Consider the following 9942-nt stretch of genomic DNA (forward strand, 5'->3'; position numbering starts at 1 on the left):
CTACCCTGCAAGAAGCGAAATGGCGACGGAGAAACGGTTCCAACATTGCGTTGTGGTTTTCATGCCAATATACGAGGTGTCTGGGAAATATTACATTTATGAACCGTGCAAAATTGTAGAGGTTCCTGTTCGGCGAGAGAGGAATATACAGGGTGTTCAAAATTAAGCTTTCACGAGCGCTACGCAAACACAGCGACAACAGGAAACCTGATGATAACTTTACGCTACTTGTGTGATTCTGTGTGTTTCTTACTCAAAGAACAGAAAAAGTAGCACCAGTTTTCTTTTGTTCGCCTATTTATAAAGTGCTAGTGAAAGCTTAATTTTGAACACCCTGTATGCCCGCGTGTAGGCACCAGGACCGCTGCCTTCAATAGGCATTCTCTCCTCTTTTTTTTTTTTTTTTTTTTTGTAGGAGTCAATTTCTCACACATCCGGCAAGGGAATCATTTCAAATTACGTCGTGTATCCGGAAAGTTTGTTAGAACGGAAGTTCGCATAAATGGCTTCCAAGTTTTCTCAAACAAAAAATGCGAACATTCAGAAACGTAACATGAAGTATTGAGAGACCTCAATATTACTAGGGCACGGATTTTTAGGAATTTGCCTATAAATGCATAGAAACGCCTAAATACGACATTCTCGGGGTTGCCTGCCTTGTTATCGACTCTATTGAATTGTAGCGTTTCTTACCATTTTTGACCCCATAAGAGGTGTAAGGTCGAGTGCGCTTTCAGGCTCGTGCCGAGTGGTGCATTTTGCTTTTAGTTACTGCGTGTTTGCGTGTTCTCATTTCTTTCTTTTTTTTCTTTTTTTTTTTGCGTACATTTGATTCAAAGACCTGGCTTCTCAGGGCCGTTCAAGATCTTCGAGGGCGGAAAACTGAAGTATTATTCAATATAGCGTGGATTTCAGGTTTCAGGGGAGCGTTCATTCGTGTACCAGACGCCAAGGCTTGTATGACACCGTAGCCTTTAAACGAGCAAGTTTTCCTCGGTGGAGCGTTCTGGAACATCAAGAAAGCCAAAGAGCGTACCAGATTAACGTGCCTATTTTTGCATTTTATTACCTATTTTGGTATTTTGGGGGCCCTAAACGCCTGCCTATTTCCGTCGTTTTTAGTGCCTAAATTTCCGGGCCCTAAATATTACCGAGCACTGGTATGGTTCTTCTAATGTTTGTCACAGCGTTACTCAACTCTTTGGATTCTATCATACTTACGGGAAACCTCTATTCTATATCGTCCAGCGTAGTAAAACTCACATGTCACATACAAATGCATACTACTTACCCCCGCGCAACACTTTCTCTCTGTTGCTCGTCACGGCGTTTCTGGAACACACACTGAGCCATCTGTGCACCTTATAGCGACAGAAGAGAGGATTTGCAAGAACGACAGGTCACCTTGAATTCGGATAAATCATGCAATACGGCTGCGCTATGGTCACTTTCCATGTGACACAGCTATGAAAATGGACAGGAATGACACAGAAGTATAACAGTTGCCTTTGAAGTCGGTTCAGGGCCCATGATCCCCCACTCGGCAAAAACAGTTTAACAACACGATGGAAAGATGCTATCCTTGACAATTTGAAGCCTTAGTCCATTTATGACCTATTGTTACTGTTGATGAGCTCCGTGCGCTGTGTTTATGACTCGTTATAAAGTAACATGTACCTTTCTCTCTCGCGCGCGCCCTCTTTCGCTCTTTCAGTAGGTAAAACAATAGAAAACATACTAAAGGAGCGTCGAGGTCACCTCGAACAAATACTTTTTTACCGCATGATATGAACATACTACCTTCAGGAACTGTCACGCAAAATATTTCCTTTGATAAGCGCGCATTTCCTGAGAAAATTACATTAAAAGAGTCTCTCCCGGGGGAACGTTCTTCGCCACTTCTTAGCTTCGCAGGTTCACGTTTGCTCTGCCCTCGCCAGCACTATGCCACACGTCGTTCAATGACCATGGTGTAAAGCGAAAGAAAAAAAAAGACAATAGACGACCTTCAAAAGATGCGCGCGCCACCAGGCGCGCGGCGCAAAGCAGCCTGGGAACTTTGAGGGACACTGCTCTGTCGTCTGCTTCGGTTATGGTTTACCCCGGCTGACGCGGCTGCTGCGCACACCGGGAACGTTGTTCTTCCTATACCTCCACCTCTGGCCGTCTCGTGAGTTCCCATGAGCCCTTGCGTGCCACAGGTGGCGCTTGCTTTTCTAAAATCGTCTGTGCTGTTCCGGGAAAGAATTTTTCTTTCGTCTATTGCTTGGTAGTGGCATAATCTCTGTCGTCAACAGTCGGTGTTGCGCGAATGCGCGCGCCGTCACGTCACGAGCCGTCCCGCACGAGAGCGCGTGGAGAATAAAACATTGTGTTCTACATTTACTATCGTCCTGTGACTGCTTGTGTTTTATTCGTGACCTCTAAAGCTGCACGAAAATATTGCACGAAAGATCTAATACAGGTTCAGTTCGATATTCAAGTCGTGTCATTTGTCATTATAATGCACGAAATGCACCTTACTTGGCCTGGGTACAGATATTGAAGCAAGGTCAAAGTAATTCGGAATACTTTTGTCACCATGCTTTCTCTATTCCTTTTCCCCACATGGTAGCGAAGGCATCCTTACGAGTGCGGTATTTGCGCACTGGGTCGTCATCAGCGATGCCTTCCTTATTTAAGAGCACAAAGATTTATTTCCAACGCGAACATCGAACTCATTTTCGTTGTTCAGCCTCCTCTCCCTACGCGGACGATCATAGGCGCACGGGCTGGTAGGGAGCGGTACCTTAGCGCTCACAGCGAGAAGTGTACCACGTGGCCCCTGTTGCTATGGTGATGGGTGGAGTCCACGCAAACTTGTGAATCTGCGGCGTGTATGTGAAAACGCACATGACCATTCAAGGGCCTCCCACGCAGCGCAGGCGAAGACGGAGCGAAAGCGAACTTGCGAAGCTACGAAATGGCGAGGAACCGAGCGTTTTTATTGTCTGTTTGTTTGCTTAGTAGGGCTGCAGAGAATCATCGGCCTAAGCGGGGAAGCAAGGCGACCGATCGACGGCATAACAAAAGCGTACAGGTTGTCCCACGAGACAACATCCACAGCAGCAGAGCAACATGCAATTTTGAAAGCTCTACGCCACATCAGAAAATCCCAAGCCGGGACATGGGTAGTGTGCTCCGACTCCAGAGCGGCCCTCTACTCCATCCAAAAGCAGGACCCACAAGACCGTATTGTCTACAACATCATGAAGGCGCACAGCGAAGCCGAAGCCTTAGGAAACAATATATCACTCCAATGGATACCGTCTCACTGCGACATCTCCGGAAATGAATGCGCAGACAGAGCTGCAAAGGAAGCCCTTAGCAAAAGTAGGATATCTGCAATCCCCTTTACAAAGTCAGATGCCAAGAGCCTTCTCCGTAAAAGTACAGAAAGAAGATCGCGCACAATTTGGAAACAATCAATGAGACCAAAGGACTACCTTGCATTCATCGACCCTGAAGCAGACAGCATAATTCCAAATGGATTTGAACGATCAGTCAAAACAGCCATACATCGCACACGAGTTGGAGCGCTGTACACAGGAACTACAAGGCGCCAGCTAAGGCTCTGCGACTCAGACCTTTGCAAACGATGCAAAGTCCCAGAGGATACACACCACATAATCATGCACTGCCCAGAATATAGCCAAGCCAGACTTAAACTCCAACAGACTCTAGCGGCACTGGACAACAGGCCTTTCTCCTTTTGCAAGATTACCGGAAGATGGCCCACAAGGCACCAACAATCCAAAGCACTGAAAGCGCTCTGCGTTTTCTTCAAAGACAGCGGTATAAAAGACCGCTTCTAAATTCCATCACTCCCAATTATTATATTTTAACGCGTAAGAACTGGAGCTGCAGGCGCCCTTACGGCAGCCACCTAGCTCCAATACACCACAATCCAGTTAAACTTATCTTATCGTATCTTATCGATCGACGGCTCTGCGTCAGGCGCGGGTCTCGCGACGCCAAATACAACCGCAAAAAAGAGAAAAAGAAGAAGCGAAAAAAAGGCACAGGACGTCGCTGACTACGGCAGGTGAGCTAGGAGACGCTTCTGGCCCGCGAGATTGAAAGCTCTCTTGCGCACCAGGATTGCGCGTTGCACTCGTACTTTTTGAGCGATTATGTGTCCTATCTTATAATTCTACACTCACTTCACCGCACAGCGCGGTGTGCGCCAACCATTGTCACGAATGATAGGGTTACCGCTTCTGTCGGTAGCGTGCCCGCCTGCTGATCCCAACATCGCGGGTTCAAACCCGGCCGATGACGGTGGCACCTTGGTGGAAGTGTGCAAGTTGCTTCGACACGCCGTCTTCCGCGAGAGACGTTATGGTGTGCCGTGTGTTGAGGTGGGCTAAATTAATCCACAGGCCCGACCACTGTGGCGTCGCTCATGATCGCAGTTGTCTCGCGACGTAAACCTCGGAATTATTATTATTATTATTATTATTATTATTATTATTATTATTATTATTATTATTATTATTATTATTATTATTATTATTATTATTATTGTTGTTGTTGTTGTTGTTGTTGTTGTTGTCGCTTCTGACTCGAGGAGAGAGAGGGGAGTACGCCTTTTTGTGGCAATTTGGATATGGTAATTACCACAAAAAGGCGCACGCGTCCTTCTCTCTTCGAATCAGAAGCGATGACCCTATCATCCGTGGCAATGCACTCTTAGAAAATAAGGTGGATCAGTTACACCTTTTAGGAGCTAATAGTTGTCGCATATGTTGTGCCTAAAAGGTTGCAAAGTTCTACACTCTTAAAAATGAACTTCACCGCATAGCAGGCTCCTAGCCAACTATCATCTCGAATGATATCGTTACCTGCCCTGATTTGTTGAAAACGGGGGCGTACGCCTTTTTTGTGACACTTATGCTGTTCATAATTGTCACAAAAAAGGCGTACGCCTCCCGTTTTCAACAAATCAGAGCCGATAACGATATCATTCGAGATAATGGTTGGCTAGGAGCGCGCTATGCGGTGAAGTTCATTTTTAAGAGTGTACCTGCTACCTACGAATGATAGGGTTACCGCTTCTGATTCGGCGAGCGAGGGGGGCATACCGCGTACGCCTTTTTGTAGCAATTTGGACATATGATAATTGCTTTTGCCACCCTTTTACACCCTTCATCAGCCGCTATGTTGAGCTATAGGTGGTAACTATAGAAGTTACCACCTATAGGTCAACCCTTTTTTCTTAGAGTGTGGTTTGCGCACAGCGTGTTATGCGGTAAAGTTGTGTTGTTAGAGTGTACTTTCTACATCTCCTCATTTTTTATACATTTTTTTCCCCGAGCCCTTCCATGTTCCTTTAAAGGTCAATTGAAAGAAACTAGTGCGGATGTAAACATAGTCACTCTTCCCGTTCGACGTAAAAAAGAACGATATATGCACCATCGGTATACGTCCACCGTTTACAGCTGAGGCGCATTGTTTGTCGAAATACATCAGAGGTTCATCCCCTTGCCGTAGCCAAAACTAAAAGAGACACAAACCGAAAACTACATCGATATCCGTCGACAAAGTGAACGTTGCTTTACAAAGTGAATCCAGTACGATAAATCGAAGACGTGCGGTATCGCATGACACTTTCAATATCCGTTCGGGAAAAGCGTGGCTTCCGCTACGGACAGCGTCCACCCTTTGTGATACGTGCATATCAAACGCCTTCTCTCGTACCTCGTTTGATCGGCAGACTACGCTGCAGGCAAATAGATACCACTGGACTCGAATAACGTTAAGGAAACATTGAGTGGTATCTACTCGTCCCTACTTACAGATATGATTACCATAATACCCAGCGGGCAAGTGTTTGCTCGCTGACGTTTTCGTCATGCCCATTCGGCCAGATCGATTGTAGTCTGTAAAAAAAAATCGTCAGAATGGCGAAACTTGTTTCGTGACATGCCGCAGAAAAATTGTTCCATGAACCCACCAGGCTGCAGTCTTCAAAAACATATTTTCACAGAAAAAGACTGACTTTCTTATCGGATGGATTTGTTGTGAAACTTGAATGAAAATTGAAACACGAGAGATTACGAGATTTGTTTGTGCAATGCGTATTGTGCTCTTGGAAAGTTCCGAGTGGAGTTGCAATATGCGTCGCTGTCTCAGAGCTCAGGAGGTTAACAAATAAGCATAACTGACGAACACTCGAAAAGTCAAGTTAACCGAGCCACTACCAGCGATTTCCATTTCGGAATACATTTCGTATTCTTTTAAAATAGAGATGATGCGTTATCAATGCGCAATAATTGAAAGAAGAAAAAAGAACTGTCTAATTAGAGTGTCGGATGGAGTGGTGGAAGGTGTTCAAGCCCCGAAATTGAGCGCAGTGGTTTTCTGTAGGCAGTGTCGGGCAGTACGCCTGTATTTGCGTACTGTGCCGGGCAGCTGGTGCCACACTCTAAGAAAAAAGGGTGGAGCAGTTACACCCTTTAGGAGGTAATAGTTGTCGCATATGTTGTACCGAAAAGGTTGCAAAGTTTTACCTGCTCCCTACGAATGATACACTGTTAAAACAGAACTTCACCACATAGCACGCTCCTAGCCAACAATCATACCGAATGATATCATTCTGTGTTATGATTTGTTCAAAACAGGGGGGAGGCGCATATCTGGGACAAGATAATCTGTCCCAGATAGGCGCCTCCTCCCATTTTCACCAAATCAATGCAGAGAATGATATCATTCGGAATGATGGTTGGCTAGGAGCGTGCTATGTGATGAAGTTCTGTTTTAACAGTGTAGGGTTAACGCTTCTGATTCGGTGAGCGAGGGGGCGTACGCCTTTTTGTAGCAATTTGGATATATGATAATTTCTTTTACCACCCTTCTACACTCTTTATCGGACGTATGTTGACCTAGGTGGTAACTATAGAAGTTAACACCTTTTCACACCCTTTTTTCTTAGAGTGCACGGCAAAACCGATCGGAGTCTCGAGGGATGCGAGCAGGGTGTCGAACCGAAACATTTTTCGTTCCGGACGGTTTTCGTTCCGGTTACATCATAAACGATCCGGTACCGGTTCTGCTCCGGAGCAAAAAAATAACGGTTCATACCGGTTTTTGAACCGGTTCCGCTTCTGCTAGTAATATTCATCCCCACAAAAAAAAAAAAATCAATGTTACAAAATGTAAACCCGTTTATTCCGCATACATGGTATTTAATATTAATAGACAGCTGTGAAGTTGGTAGCTCCTGGTTCCTGTAGGTTACTGTCTGTTCAAATGGGCTTTCTCCTTTCTTGAAGTGCATGCTACAAACGGACTTGTTTGTCGTGATGTCTTACATAAAGTACTTTCTTGCTGGGTTGGAGCGATCGCGTCCCATCCGAATATCTGTTGCTACTGTCTAGCCAGCAAGCACCACGGCACGAGTACGACGCAAATCGAGGAACACGTACCTTCACTCACAAAAGCGCTCGACGGCTCCGTTTTATTTTCTCCGTGTCCTGTCCACAAAAGAGTTGCCACTTCGCACGGGCTTGCCCTCGCGTATACGTAAATGTATTCAACTTAGCTGCTCTCACACAAGGGACGCGTTGCGCGACATTACCGATAAAGAAGCCGTTATGCAGCCCCCTTGGGTCGCTGTTTAGTTGAGGAGAATTTGGGGGATCAAATTAAAACTAGCACTACGGCACATTGCTAGAGAGTCACATGTACCTCTAAGTCTGTGTGCGTGCGCAAACGATAAACCATTACAAAGTGAGCCTAAGGGTCATACCGACATACATTCTACCGTAACCGTAACTCTCGTATAGTATCCATGACATGACTTCAGAGCACACGACGTCTGTTTCATTCGCCTATCCGGAGTCCAAACCGGCGAAGTTTTTTCTTGGACCGAAAACCGTTAAACATGTTTTTCGATTTCCCTCCTGAGCGAAAAAAACGTATACGGTTTCGATTCCGTTCCGGTTCGCACCAAAATAGCGGTTTTTTTCGGTTTTCGGTTCCGGTTTTCGGTTCGCTCCGACGCCCTGGATGCGAGAGTGTTTGGCCAAAGCTCCGTCATGACCAACTGATGAGACCTGATGACCAACTGATTCCCCACTGATGGGAACACAAGCTTATGAGCTGAACAGAGCTGATGCTGCGGACGGACAAACAAAGCAAGCCTGGAAATGCAAGCAAGAGACACCAGCTTATCATTTTTTATCTGGAAATTCGAACACCTATGAAATTTTGTTTTCAAAATTTGTGAGCGGCTTGGTTGCTCAGTGCCTCGGTGACTAAAGTTTCCCTCGCAGCACCATAGTGGTTTGGAAACCTTTGTCTCATCAAACCTGCATGACGATAGGGTCATTCAGAAATATCCCCTGTTAATCAGAAATAAAAACTTCGCTTTTCGAGGCTCTTTTTGCTGTTTCGTTTCTTGTTTATTTTAATGGGCTCACTTATTTCGTGACTCATCTACACGCTAAAAACAGAACTTCACCGCATAGCACACTCTGCGCCAACCATTGCACCGAATGATAGGGTTATCGCTTGTGATTGGAAGATAGAGGGAGGCGTACGCCTTTTTGTGGCAACTTTCATATATCCAAATTGCCACAAAGAGGCGTACGCCCCCCCCCCTCTCTCTCTCTCTCTTCGAATCACAAGCGATAACCCTATCATTTGTGGCAACGGTTGGTGCATAGTGTGCTATGCGGTGAAGTTCTGTTTTTAGAGTGTAGTCAGTCAACAATACAAGGACGTGTAAAGGGGCCTACACTCTTAAAACAGAACGTCACCGCATAGTACGCAGCTTGCCACTCATCATCCCGAATGACATCGTTCTCTCTCCTGATTTGTTGAAAACAGGAGCCGTAGGCCTTTTTGTGATACTCATGTAGTTATGTTAATCGTCACAAAAAGGCGTACGCCCCGCGCTTACCACAAAACAAGGGTGATAAAGATATCACTCTATAAAATGGTTGGCCTTCAACGTGCTACGTGGGGAAATTCTGTTTTAAGACTGTACCACCATAGGTAGGTTCCCTTCATGCGTACATACATACATACGCTGTCTATATGCTTCATGACAATACAAGTTTTGTGAAATATGGCAATCGTCGAAAAAGCCCAGACAGCGCCGGGAATCGAACCACCCACCTCTTGATCAGAACAAATTACTCTCCATCATGATTAGCGCCACAGACGCTCGAGATTTTAGCTCACTGCTTCCTGCACTGTTAAAACAGAACTTCACCACATAGCACGCTCCTAACCAACCATCATACCAAATGATATCATTCTGTGTCATGATTTGATCAAAACAGGGGGGAGGCGCCTATTTGGGACAAGATAATCTGTCCCAGATAGGCGCCTCCTCTCGTTTTCAACAAATATACATTTGGAATGATTGTTGGCTAGGAGCGTGCTATGTGGTGAAGTTCTGTTTTAACAGTGCGTGTTTTGAAGTTGCAAATAATCCGAAACTTCACTTCGGCATTATTTATTCCAATCAGATTTGAATAGCATTCAGAGTGACGTAGCGAATGTTGTTGTGCGCAGTAGGGCTCTTGGTAAGCTATGGGGTTCTCGTTAATTTAATTCCTTTATTTAGTCACCGCACTCTTAAAAACAGAACTTTACCACGTAGCACGCTCAAGGCCAACCACTGCACAGTATGATATCGTTATCACTCCTGGTTTGTGGAAAGCGCGGGGCGTGCGCCTTTTTTGTAACAATCAACATAACAGCATAAGTGTCACAAAAAGGCGTACGCCCCTCGTTTTCAACAAATTATGGGAGCGAACGATGTCATTCGGGATGACGGTTGGTTAGGATCGTGTTGTGCGGTGAAGTTCCATTTTAAAAGTGCACGGTTTGATTGGTGGAGACAATTTGCGCCATTGCGTTATCAACGACAGAGAACAACATGGTTTCTGA

This window comes from Ornithodoros turicata, chromosome 1 (assembly GCF_037126465.1).
Source record: "Ornithodoros turicata isolate Travis chromosome 1, ASM3712646v1, whole genome shotgun sequence".
NCBI classification, from domain to species: Eukaryota; Metazoa; Arthropoda; class Arachnida; order Ixodida; family Argasidae; genus Ornithodoros; species Ornithodoros turicata.